A 13,961-nucleotide genomic window follows, 5' to 3' on the forward strand; every position below is an offset into this window, starting at 1 on the left:
ATACAATATGAGTTACAGGTAAAGCTATACTAATTGACTGACATTTGTATATGACTTTTATATATGGCAGAGAGATACTAAAGCTATTATCAGCCTCAAGGGGATCTTGTAGGTTATTTAAATATTCCTGTGTTACCCAAAATTTTGTAACTTCAAATCTCAGTGATAAAGAATTAATAGCCGTGTCGAGTATTACGTTGAATATGCAATTTTTTATTTTTTTTGTGGATCATCTGGATTTGGAACCTCATCAAAGCACTCACATTCAAACAGCCTCCTATTTTTTCTTATTAAGCTTATATACTTCTAAAAATGGGCTCATATGTCTAATTCTGTAGCTAATTCTTTCGCTGACTCTAGTGCTTTTCCATAACCATTTACACAATGGTAATGGAAATTTCCTTGCCTTTGGTAGTTGTTTTTCAGAGTTTGTGTTTGATCACCATAAATGAAAGAATCAATAGTACTAATCAGATTCTCTAAAATTTTACTGCACTCAAGAAATTTAAGATTTTTGTATTTTATTTTATTTCATTTATTATTTTCAAATGTTTTTCTTTTAATTTGGGAAGATCCCAAACATATGAATGGTGCCTGCACACTCCTTGATGGTGCTCAGGGCGACTGTCCAAGTTGCCAGTAGTACCTTACTTATAGTGTTTTCTGATAGAGATATATGTATAGGCAGTCCCCAGTTTATCAGGGGGGTGGGGGGGGGTTTCTGTTCCAAAGGGCTTGATGGTAATTAAAATTGTCATTAACTGAAACTGGGTGATTTATAGCGCTTATGGCGCTGATAGCTGGTTAATGGCACCTCTGTTAGGTTTGTGTCGGTGCCATACTTCTATTATTGGCACTGATAACTGGAACTTAGGGCATTATGGTGCCAAAAGTTGCCAATTTTATGGCGCTAGACAAGTGCCATAAAACTGGATTGCCATTAACAGAGTCCACTGATAACCAAGGATTGCCTGTATCGAATTGAAATTAATGCATTGCAAACAATTTTTTTTTTTATAAAATCTTAATTTGAAGCAGGTTTTTCTTGCAGTGTGCAGTTGAGCATTACTACTGATATCTCACTGTGAATTCAGGTTGTTTATTAAGAAAATAATTTTATGCATCACCTCTCTGTCATTTTCAATACTTATTTTATCTTGGACTTTACTGGAGCATTTCCTTCATATACTTCTGTTTATTAATTTTTCATTTTTACTTTTCATATGTTAATGGATGATTGCTTTTTTATGATGATTTCTTATGTTGACTAGGATTCTGTATAGTAAAAATTGGTAATTTTCAGGTCTTCCCTGTTTTTATAAAGAATTAGATATAGCTGATAGCAAAGTAACCTGTTTGCTGCCCACCTCACTGTATTAATTTATCCGCTTGCATTACTGTAGTATTACAATAGTATTTTTATGATTGTAAATTTTGTTGAGCGGTTTTTAGCTGTCAAAATCATAATTACACTTTATTAAACTGAACTTTCAGTTGTTTCATATTCACTTTTAATTAAGGATGAGTAACTGTTCGAAAGGAATACTATGACTATTATTATTTAAGAACAGATTGTGAAAGGAGAAGAGATGTGGGAGGAATAAGAGGGAAATTTGATTTTGCAGTAAGAATTTAACACTTTGGAGAGAGATGTTTAATGAGGAGGTGTTAGGTTTGACTTGAATGCTCTTTATGCGGCCAGGCGGATTTTTCCTTGTTAAGTTGCGTATTTTTCTTTGTAGGGCCGCATCAGGGTGAAGAGCAGACGTGAATTGGGCCTCCTCTCCATCGCCTCTTCCGCCCCCTCAGTTTCCATTTCCTCCACCATCTCTTCTCCCTCTGCTCTAGGACCTGATAGTGTTGGTTGCAGTAGTAGCCTTCTTACACCTTCACCTACACATACTCAGACCCCAGTCATGTCCCCATTGCCTACAAGTCCCATACCTCCTGGTAGCCCTGTCACTAGTCCCAGTACTAGTCCTCTAGCCACCCCTTTGAATCTGTCATATCCACTAAAGTGTCATCACTGCAACTACATAGGCACTTGTGAAAGTGTTTTCCTGAGACATTTGCGCACACATGGTGGAGGAACAGCAGGGGTTCGTCTTTATAACTGCAACTCGTGTCCATATAGTGCAACTCAGTGGGAGAGTGTCCGACGGCACGCCTGGAGACAGCATCGCCAAGAAGTTGATTCAGAGAAGGAATCTTCAGCTTGATTTATTTTATCTCAAAGCACAAAAAAAGTAGCTAATTCACACACATTTTCTTAGCCATTGTGCAATTTAGTTATCTAAAAACAAAAGTAATGAAACAATATTTGATTATGTTCGCATTAGCAATACATGTAATACTGCCTTACAGTTAAGATGCTTTACTTTGTGCTAGTGCTGTAAGGTACATTACGTACATAGTACAGGAGGGAATACCAATCACAAAATAAGTTCCTTTGCAGTTATTATAAAGTGATAGGTTTGTGGTGATAAGATATCTAGATAAATTGAATTTGTTGCTAGTTAATCCCTCTCTATTGTACATGTAATTCATACGGTATTTAAACGTTTTGTTATTACAAAGGATTCAGAATCTGATTACCTTGGTATATTTTCCAATTTTTTGTGTGTTATTAGCAAAGTCTATTTTCTCCCCTAATGCCTTTTGGAAGAAGTATACATTGCTCTTTTTACATATATTTAATTTTACCAAACTGTGAAGACCCTGAATATAACACTGCAATTTTGAGGAATCAAGTATTGAACAGCACTTCAACACACATACAGTGAAATGCTGTTTTGATTTTTGCTCATAATACTTCTTGTGATGATATGGATATGTATAAATCATACAGTATGCACAAGTCATTAAATGAACATGATTTCACCTTTATACATTAACATAAATGACTATAAAGTAATTACATATTTGGTACGTAGCTAAATGCATCTTTTTCCATTAGCACTGTTGCCCACTAAATGGAAAAATAACAGGAATAGGCTGATAAACATACAGTATTTGCAAAGAGAAGACTTAAAAAACTAGTAACTATTGTGAGTGGTATTAATGTAAACACTATTAGACAATTGCATGGTACATAGGCTGGATTAGTAACAGAGGAAGTTGTAAGCACTAACTGATACTTAATACTGGTAATACTTTGCAACTTGAGAATGGTAAACAAGAAATGAAGGGAGGCTGTAGCTTCAAATCTTAAATATAAAGTGCAGTACCCCAGATTCAGATCCCTGTAATTAAATTCAAGAAAATATCCTTAAATTTGAACATTTTTAGAATAATTTAGCTCTAATCTTCACACAAAAATCAATTATATACTATTTTGCACCTATCTGGAAGTTAACTGAGTGTTATTTTGTAATTATAGCTGTAAAGTTTCCAATATGGTGCAAAACAGTAAATTTTATTAGGGGTTTCAAATGGTTTAGGAGCATGGGAATGTTTTTTGACCAAGACTTTGTTAAGAACTACTTATTAGATGATTAAACAATGTACAAGATAACAATGGATGCCTCAATTGAGATATTGGGCATAATGCAATAATATGGAAACCTTGTGTTTCAGTTAAAGTGCCTTCTTTATTGCCAAATAATAAATTAATCCTTTCGACTCATTTAATGTCAAAAGTAAGGCACTTGCTCCATTTGTATAAGACAGCTCATAGAAGGTAACTGTTACATAAAAGTAGATTGTGATTTGCTATTACAAAATGAATTGCAAATTCTTAGCATTCATTAGTTTATTTTTAGGGTAACTTGCAGGAACCTTTTTCTCAACCTCCACTGATTTGGTTTTCATTTACATGAAAGGGGCTTCTTTCTCTTATAAGGCTTCGAAATCAATTCCAAAAAAGAACAAATACTTTTAATGTTGAAGGTAACATAATTAAAATAAAAGATAGAACTGAGAGTTTTTTAAGTATTTTAAAAAATGGATAATCTGGAGATAAATACATTCAAGTACTATGTAGCTAATGTATAAAACTTTCAAGTACTCTGTAGCTAATGTATAAAGTGTGAAACATGGTTTATGTTTATCTGGACGATATTGTTTACAGCTAGAATTTGACCAGTTAGCCAGTAGAATTTAATGTAGTTCACAAGAACTTCATAGATCAGAGAAAAGAGGGGGAGGATGGTAGTACTAGTACTGAAACATGACCTTATAAAAGCTGTGTGGTATTTACTGTAACACCCATGTAAGGGTTAAAACTTGTTTTCATTTGAATTTCTCTACATCAGGGTTAAGGCACTCCACAGAAACAATGGCCTTGTAAGTTCTCCCCTGAAACCACACAGACAGTGTAATGTATGCTATGATGGTGTAAGTATTGCCTAAAGGATAAAAAAGTTTTAAATTCTTAGTTCATTTTCTTGAGAATTATTTGACTTCCAGTCAGATGGAAAGGGAGAGGGGATTAGTGTCAGAGAGCAGCTCCTATCAATCTGAAAAAAAGTATTTGTTGAAAAAAAAACTACATTTAGTACAAAAGGAACTCTGCTGAAGGATTAAATGTATCATTAAACTTGTCCCCTGGTTAACAGAAGAAGTGTAATTTGTTCTCTAAATTACAATTTCTGCAAAAGGAATGTCCTCAAGCAGACCCAATAATAACTTGTCATCATCAGGTCTCTCTTGCCATAGTTACTGTACCTAACTCAGTTTTAACACTTGAGATACGGTACTTGGGTATGCATGTTTAAAGAGTATGGTAATACTATTGAATCATTATAATTGTATTATTTTCACATTGCAAGTTAATGGAGTTCAAGATCTAAGCACATTAACAATTTTTAGGAAGTCCATAATACAAAATGATATTTTGTTACCTGTAAGTTAGGATGCATTACTGTAAACATTATTCACAGTGTAAATTCGTGTAGAAAATAAATTCATATTGCTTGCCATGTATCATCCATATTCTTACCTGTACTATTAAGCTTTATTCATTACTTGTGTTAATGTTTTTTGCCATTATCATCCATATAATGGCAGGCAATGTCATCACAAATAATGAATTTGAGGGTAGAACAAGTAAGAATGTTACACGTTATTTTAAGATGTTTTCTGCTATTATTCATCAGAGCATGGAGCTATTGTGTTAACTGGAAAACCCAAAATTGATGTTGGCATTGTTTCTGTATTGTTTTTCTAAATGTGTTTGAATATGGCATACATACATGTGTTTAGTGGACAAGTGTCAATGCTGACAAAGATATGATACTGAATTTGAGTAGTAGTAGATATACGTAATGTAGGTGGAACTGTCTCTTGAAAGTTTTGTATGTGTGACTTAACCTAATTTGATGTCTTTTGCTGTCCGATTATGTACTCATCATTGAGGAATATGATTCACAGAATTTCTTCTTTCCTTCATACCTTTCTGTTTGTATCAGTTAATATCTATTGTTTAGATGATGTACCTCACTATCCTTTGATACTGAAAGTTACTATCTTCATTCTCATCTTCCATCCTATATATTTTGTCTAATAATGAAAACTAATGTTTGAGATAAATGCCTTTGGTTTTTAAGGAATCTTTTAAGCTTTAAGATAGATGCCAAAGCTTTTATAAACACCATAGTATCAGGTAAAAATTTAATTGTTTAATGTACACAGTTAGAATATATGAGTAGTTTAGTCAAAGATAGCTTGTATGTTATATTTTAGAATTTATGGATGTAGTGCCTATATGAGGAAATGAATCATTTGTGTGAATAAATAAACAGAAACATTATGTATACTTTTCATGCAAGTAAAAAGTATAGTTTGTTTTAATGATGTATGTAATTGTTGTGTCATATATATATTGCCAAATAGGACCCTGTGAGCTTAATGCTATAACCAAATGTAATATGTACTGTAATGTAGTTTTAGGCATTGCTGTAACACCAAATATTTTTGTGATAGGTATGTTTATAGTTACCATAGGTGTTTTTAGAGAATTGATTACTACTGATGATGCTAGAATATTACAAGTCACATTGAGGAAATTGATAGTACGTCTTAGAAAATGTAACCACTTGGCACTTTGAAGTACAAAAACAGCTTTAAAAGAGTTTTATTTGTTTGCTTAATCTTAGTTTAGTAAGTAAAATTACCAAAATGCAATGTTTGAATTAATTTTACTCCAAGTTATAAATATGGTGGAAAAAATTATTAATCCAAGGTTCTGTTTGCACAAGTTTTTACATATTCTTGATTGTTTTATGAAGGTTTTGACTTATTGTATGTAGTATGCGCTGCACAATTCATGACAAGAATTTTTTATTTTTAAAGTTAGGGTGAAGAACTATGAATTAGTTGATAGAAGAGTGCGGTTTAATTTATTAAGTTATACAGTAATTAAAAACTTGCACCAAGTGTTTTATGTTAATTTATTGGTGAAATATAACAATGTAAGTTTATTGGTGAAATATAATGTAGTAAATGAGCTTTCCAAGGGTAAAAGAAAATTGAAACTAACTATTTAAGGGCAAATTTGATTCTTTGGTACACTTTTGTTTCATCTGAGGCCGTATTGGTTAAGTCTACTTTGATAGATTCACTGTGGTTTGGTAACACTGTAGTTGGTAACTCTACTAGGTTATTTGGCATTAGTACTACTTTATCTTAAAATACAACCTTATTGTTTATTGCCTGAAGATATAAAGCTAAAGCTACTTAAAAGTTAGGTGTGAAGGTTCCCTGTATATCTAGAGATGATGACATTAATACCAACCATATGCTTTAGTTCAGTTTTTATCATTGTTTGGATATTGTTCTAGTCAAAATATATTTGAGGGGATGGTGTGATTATTGCTTTGCCATCAGTTAAGATGTAGGTCACCAAGAGCTTTCCTTTTTATTTTGGCATTATTAGAACAGGAAGTCCTACTGTTATTTTGTAGCGCCTGAACTTCTGAGTTGGCCTATTACATTAATTTATTTTCTCTTCGTAGGGGTTTGTGTCTGATTCAGTTTGTTAGCTTGTGTGTTTGTTAGGAGGATTATGCAAAACTTTGTGTGGGGACAAAGTGTTTTGTGACAAAGTGTTTAGACAAAGGTCCCTGTCCTGCTCCCCTAACCCTGGGAGAAGATATACCGCAGGTCCAAGGTAGGCTGGTCCACAGGTGCTTCCTTGATTTGTCTTGGCCATTGAAAGGAATGTGGACAACACCAGTCAATCTTCTCCGCTGCCTGTTAAGTCGTACAAAGAGGCGATTTGCAGTCCACAGCCTTCCTGCAGCTACGCTGTAGGTCCTTCAGTCTTTACCTCAGCCCGGCTTCTTACTCATCTATGAGATTCACCAGAAGCTTTCTTTCATAAATGGCCTTATGTTGAATGCCTGCTTTTGGATCTCGGGTGCCCAAAGGACTACTTCAGGTGCCTGTTGCTAAAGTGCCCGTATCCTCCTAAGCTCCCAGCGACAGGTCCAGAGCACTTGTTGTTCAGCCTTTGCTTCGGCGAAGATTATGTTCTCTTTGGCAGAGCTGGACCACCTAGTTAAGAACCTCTTCAAGGTTTCTGAGGTTTTCAGCTTCCTAGACTGGATGCTCGAAGACTTCAAGAACTTAGATGACCACTTTGTGACAGCCTTGTGGGTCAGAACTTGTGGGCCTTTGGCCTTTTCTCTTTCAGGGTTCTAAAGAAGAGAGAACCTTGATACTCCTTCACTACCAGAGGAGTCCCACAATCACATAGGTTGGCGCTATTATACTCGCCTTTGGATTTGCTTCACCTTTTTCTTCAGTCAATAGTGGAAGAAATCGTTTTGGACCCCCAGAAGAAGTCCACTGCAGACTTTTTAACACAGTCTTTCAAGCTCCCCAAGGGTTTGTCGTCGTCTTTGTCTGTGCATAAGATGGTCTCTCCGCTTCAACAGTTAAGAGCCATCAAGAGGAGCACTTCCAAATCGTTGCCCAAGAAATGAACTAGAAGTCCTTCATGCCCCAGTAGAAACCAGACTCCATTTTTGGGAGAAATGGGGTCACAGAGGGGCAGACGAGTGGATCGTCAAGATTCTGAAGGATGGCTACTCTATCCCTTTCATGGAGAACCCTCCTTTGGTCACTTCCCCATCATCTTGACGGCCTACTCAAAAAGCTCAGAGAAGCATTCGGCACTTCTGAAGGACGTATCATTTCCATCTAAAAAGAGCAATAGAAGAAGCGAAGGACAACCACACAGAGCTCTTCTACAATCGTCTGTTTGTAGTTCCCAAAACGTCGGAGGATTGGAGACCATTCCTAGACGTAAGCACCCTCAATCACTTCGTAAGGAAGACGAAATTCAAGATGGTGATAAATCAGTCAGTTGTGTCAATCATTCACCTGGGCGATAACATTGGATATGCAGGACGCATACTTCCATATCACCATCCATCCAGACTCCAGGAAGTATCTTAGGTTCATCTTCCCGGGCAAAGTGTTTCAGTTTTGGGCTCTGCTCATCCTCTCCATGGCACCTCAAGTGTTTATTTGAGTCCTCTCCCCTCTCGCAAAATGGCTTCATCTGATCATTATCAACTTCGGTCTTTCCCCAGACAACTGGCTCCTTTGATCCCCTTTGAAGGAGAATTGCACAAAGGTCCTGCAGACCATTCTTGCTCTGGAACTAGAAATTCTTTTAAATCTTCAAAAGTCACAGTTTGCCCCGACACAAGATATTCTCTATTTGGGGTTCATTCTTAATTCTCAGACTTTTCAGGCTTTTCCGTCCTCCAAGAGAATCACAACTGCCCCACTGCCTCCAGATGATCCGCAGGTTTCTCGATCACTCATCTTATCTGGCCCATCAATGGATGAGCCTACTAAGGAATCTATCACCCACCAAGACCTTTGTCAAGTTGGGCAGACTATGTACACATGAGAGTTTTCCAATTCTACCTAAAAGCCAACTGGGACAGAAAAACCCAACCGGACTCTGTCGTGTTTCTCATTATTCAGGAAATCAGATCAGACCCCAAGTGGTGGCTGTTCAAAGGAAGACTTTCCCAGGGAAAGTCTCTTCCTCTGATCCCAACCTAGATTTCTATTCAGATGCCTGAGATCTAGGCTGGGGAACCTTTCTGGAAAGTCAGGAAGTTTCTGGGATGTGGTTCCTAAAAGAACGGAAACTCATATCAGTGTCAAGGAGCTAAAGGCAATACATCTAGGTCTTCAGTGCTTCTTGACCATGACCTACTACAAGACAGTGGCAGTTCACGGGGACAACACCGCCGCACTGTCGTACATATATCTGAAAACGGAGGCTGAGTGCTGATTTTTGAGGATTTATCGATTTCTAGTTATTGACAGATTTAGACTAGTTAACCCTCTTACGCCGACTGGACGTATTTTACGTCGACATTTTTTGTCTCCCGTGTGCCGACTGGACGTATTTTACATCGACTTACAAAAGTTTTTTTTTTAAATTTGCGGAAAAATACTTATAGGCCTACCAGCCTAAAACTTTTGAATCGCGCCTTGGGGGATGCTGGGAGTTAGCGAATCAAGGTGTTGTTTTGTTTACAATCGTTACGCAGGCGCGCAAGCGCGAATTTCTCTCTTGCCGCACTAAAAAGTATCTGTGACACATCTCGGAAATTATTTCGTCACTTTGACATAATTTTTGTACCATTGTAAATTAGCCGTTACATGAAGTATTATATATGAAAATGTGTGCATTTTTATGCAGAATACAACAATAAAATACTCATGATTGTAGCTTTTATCAGTTTTGAGATATTTTCATATAAATAACGATAATTGCCAAAATTTTAACCTTCAGTCAACTTTGACTCTACCGAAATGGTCAAAAAACGCAATTGTAAGCTAAAACTCTTATATTTTAGTAATATTCAATCATTTACCTTAATTTTGAAACTAATTGGAAGTCTCTAGCACAATATTTCGATTTATGGTGAATTTATGAAAAAACTTTTTCCTTACGTCCGCGCGGTAACTCTCTCGAAAAAAATCATACATGCGATTGTGGTAATGTTTGCACCATTTTAAAATTAGCCGTTATATAAAGTTTTATATATGGAAATGTGCGCAATTTCATGCACAATACAACTTAAAACAACCCATGGTTGTAGCTTTTATCAGTTTTGAGATATTTTCATATAAATAACGATAATTGCCAAAATTTCAACCTTAGGTCAACTTTGACTCTACTGAAATGGTCGAAAAACGCAATTGTAAGCTAAAATGCTTATATTCTAGTAATATTCAAGCATTTACTTTCATTTTGAAATAAATTGGAAGTCTCTAGCACAATATTTGGATTTATGGTGAATTTATGAAAAAAATAACATTTTCTTTACGTCTGCGCGGTAACTCTTCCGAAAAAATCATTTGTGCGATTGTGGTAATGTTTGCACCATTTTAAATTAGCCGTTACATAAAGTTTTATATATGAAAATGTGCGCAATTTCATGTAGAATACAACAAAAAATAATTGAAGGTTGTAGCTTTTATCATTTTTGAAATATTTGCATATAAATCACGATAAATAGAAAAAAAACCACGTTCGGTCAACTTTGACTCTACCAAAATGGTCGAAAAACGCAATTGTAAGCTAAAACTCTTACAGTCTAGTAATATTCAGTCATTTATCTTCATCTTGAAACAAATTCGAAGTCTCTAGCAAAATATTTAGATTTATGGTGAATTTAAAAAAAAAATCTTTCCTTCCCTCAGCGCGCGGATTCTCCGCCACAAATCTCCGAAATGGGTACGTCCCATTCTCGGAATATTTGCTCCATTTTATATTAGGTATTTTATAGAGTTTTATATATGAAAATGTGCGCAATATCATGTAGAATAAAACGAAAAATATTTAAAGGTTGTAGCTTTTCTTATTTTTGAAATAGTAATTGCATATAAAAAATATATATATAAAAAAATTCGACATTCGGTCAACTTTAACTCGTCAGATATGGTCGAAAACTGCAATTGTAAGCTAATACTCTTACAGTATAGTAATATTCAATCATTTGTCTTCATTTTGAAAGAAATTGGAAGTCTCTAGGACAATATTTAGATTTATGGTGAATTTTTGAAAAAATATATTTGTTTACGTCCGCGCGTTACGAATTCATGCATTATTTTGTGATAATATTTTCTCTGTGTTGCTTTTATTGTTTTACAATGTGTTATATACCAAAATGATCGCAATTTAGTGTACATTACAACGAAAAAAAAAAGAAACTTGTTACATTTAACCGTTTTGTGCACAGCGCGATTTGAATACAATTATATATGAAATTTCGTTTTTGCGCTATCATATATCGCATTATTTATATATGATAATGATAATTTTTTTCATTTCTGATGCTTGCATACTAAACTTCAGCCAATGACAAAAAAAGGAGCCAAAAATGAACTCTTAATCTTGAAAACTAAGCGCGCCATGATTTTTTGAAAAAAATATTTTTTCCGCTTCTACGCTCACTCTGAAACACCTCCGGCACACGGGAGACAATTTTTTTTTACCGCTTCGGCGTAAGAGGGTTAATGTCTAAATAAACAAGTCCTGAAGTATTATTGCCAAAAAATTGTTTTGGTGGATTTTTTCATGTATATTTGTTCACCACATTTACTGGCCTGTGAGCGGCATTGAGCGAAAAATTGTCGTTAAATTTCTGTATATAACTTTTTAGGTGGAAGTGAGAAATATACTTTACTTTCCTACTAAAATATACATTATTTACGATAAAAACTGGCTCTTTCTCTCAAAAATATCATACCAGAGTAAATATGTATCTGTGTATCTTGCTATTGCCCTGTGAGCAACATTGAGTAACAAATTGTTGCTCAATGTCTGAATGGCTTACCAATTCCGGATAGAGAAAGTGAAACATTTACTTCAAAATCCCACTAATACTAACCATTTTCTATGATACAACTGGTCATTCGTTGAAGAAAATACGAAACCAAAGTACAGGCAGTCCTGGTTATTGGTGGGGTTTCCATCCCCAGGGGTGTGCTGATCAGCGAAAACCACCATTAACCGAAACTGCGATTTATGGCACCATAATGGGGCTTATGGCACTGATAACTGATTATCGGTGCCCTTATGGCACCTCTGTTAGGTATGCTATGGCGCCGATAACCGGAACTTGGCCCAATATGGTGCCAGACAAGCGCCACAAAACCGGATTGCCGATAACTGAGTCCACCGATAACCGGGGACTGCCTGTAAATATATATCAATATTTTGTACTCATAGTTTTATCACAGATGTATATTTGCCAACTATTATAATATTTTGTATTTCTTGGAATATTTTTACTGCTTTTTCAGAAATATAAAATCATATGAGGGTAGCTAATAGTTTTCATCATAGCATTGGGTTTTCAAATAAATGTCTCCATATGCGAGTGTAGTTCTGGTCCAAGTGATAGTGTAGTTATTCGTGAGGCATTTCCTTTTCGTTTTTTTGTACCGTGTAATGAATTCATACAATTCTAATGCCATAAGCAAGAGAAGTACCACCCCTATGAAAGAGAAATTTAAACTATTGCCTGTCATATGTGGGTTATGAATGGGATAGCAACAATGGCAGAACTCACAGATCTAGGGTAAGAGATTTGTTTTCTTATATTAGTGATATTCCATTATATGAGACCAGCAAGCTTGATTTTACTGCAGTGAGTTGTTGCATATGTGTGGAGAGAGAGAGAGAGAGAGACTTCAGCATTGTTTTATTTATCTCAGCAGTCGTTTGTTTATTTGCCTCTTCAATATCTATAGAGAAAACATGTACAGTGATAGAACAGTACGTATACGTATATATTATGAAAAATTTTATGTTTGTGTGCACAGTGGGTCATCACTTAGTTTCGCATCTGCAGTTTATATTATGGGTTAAAATCACAGCATCGTGGATTTGTCCGTGTTGCAGTTATGATGCTTATCAGTAGGCCAAGCCTAGGCCACAATGCAATAATTGCCGACACATGAAAAAATTCACATATATAAACTGACAGTAAAAGTAATAAAAATGTGTTACCTTATATATTATAGGCATATCTTCATTATAAAGCTTATTCAAGGAATACTAATTCCATATCAATGAAATCAACCTTTAACTCTTAGTGGTAAGCGAACAAAATGTCAACATCGGGTTATACGGTTGTGTTCACACGACTATTATTGTTCGGTAAGCTCTCTCTCAGAAATTTTAATAGTAGTGTAATTACAGTATTACATAATAATATTTAGGATATTAATTTTTAATAGGAAATTCATTATCATTTTAGTAGTAATTAACTTTTTCAAACAATGCAGTCATACAAATTGTTGTAGATTATTGTTTGCAATTGGCAACGAAGCGGAAAAGTAATGGTAACGCCATTTTTACTTTATATTATTGGTATATCTTCAAAATTAAAAGCATTTTTCAAAGCTAAAAAATACACTTTACAGTATGAGTTGATTTCTTTATTTTCCTGTGATTGCATTAATACAGTGAACCCTCGTCTTTGCAGACTCATGCATTCGTGGATTTCTCTTTTGAACATGTACCCCCATTATTTGTGGAAAATTCGCCTATTTGCGGTATTTTTCTATGAGAAATATCCACAAATTCCTGTTTTTTATCAGTTTCATCATAAAATGCACTTTTTGTGATAAAACTATTAAAAAAAAACAGGTATTAAAAGTTTTAGTGGGTTTTCCCTGAATTTTACTTAACAAAATAGGCAATGTTAAGCATTTTTATAGGGTTTCAACTACTTGTGGGTTCTAGCTATTTGCGGGGGGGCAGGGCAAGGGGCCGGTCTCGTACCTATCCCATGCGATTAGGAGGGGAACACTGTATTATAGTATGGTACTGTAATGAGTACAGTAAATAATTTTTTTAATCTTGAATGTATACTACTATTCATTCACAAAATATTAACATAAAAATACGTACGAAGATCGCCATGACGTCACCAAACCTACGGTCTAGTCGTATGTGTGTACTGTTGTACACAGTG

Source organism: Macrobrachium nipponense, chromosome 23 (assembly GCF_015104395.2).
Source record: "Macrobrachium nipponense isolate FS-2020 chromosome 23, ASM1510439v2, whole genome shotgun sequence".
Taxonomy (NCBI): domain Eukaryota; kingdom Metazoa; phylum Arthropoda; class Malacostraca; order Decapoda; family Palaemonidae; genus Macrobrachium; species Macrobrachium nipponense.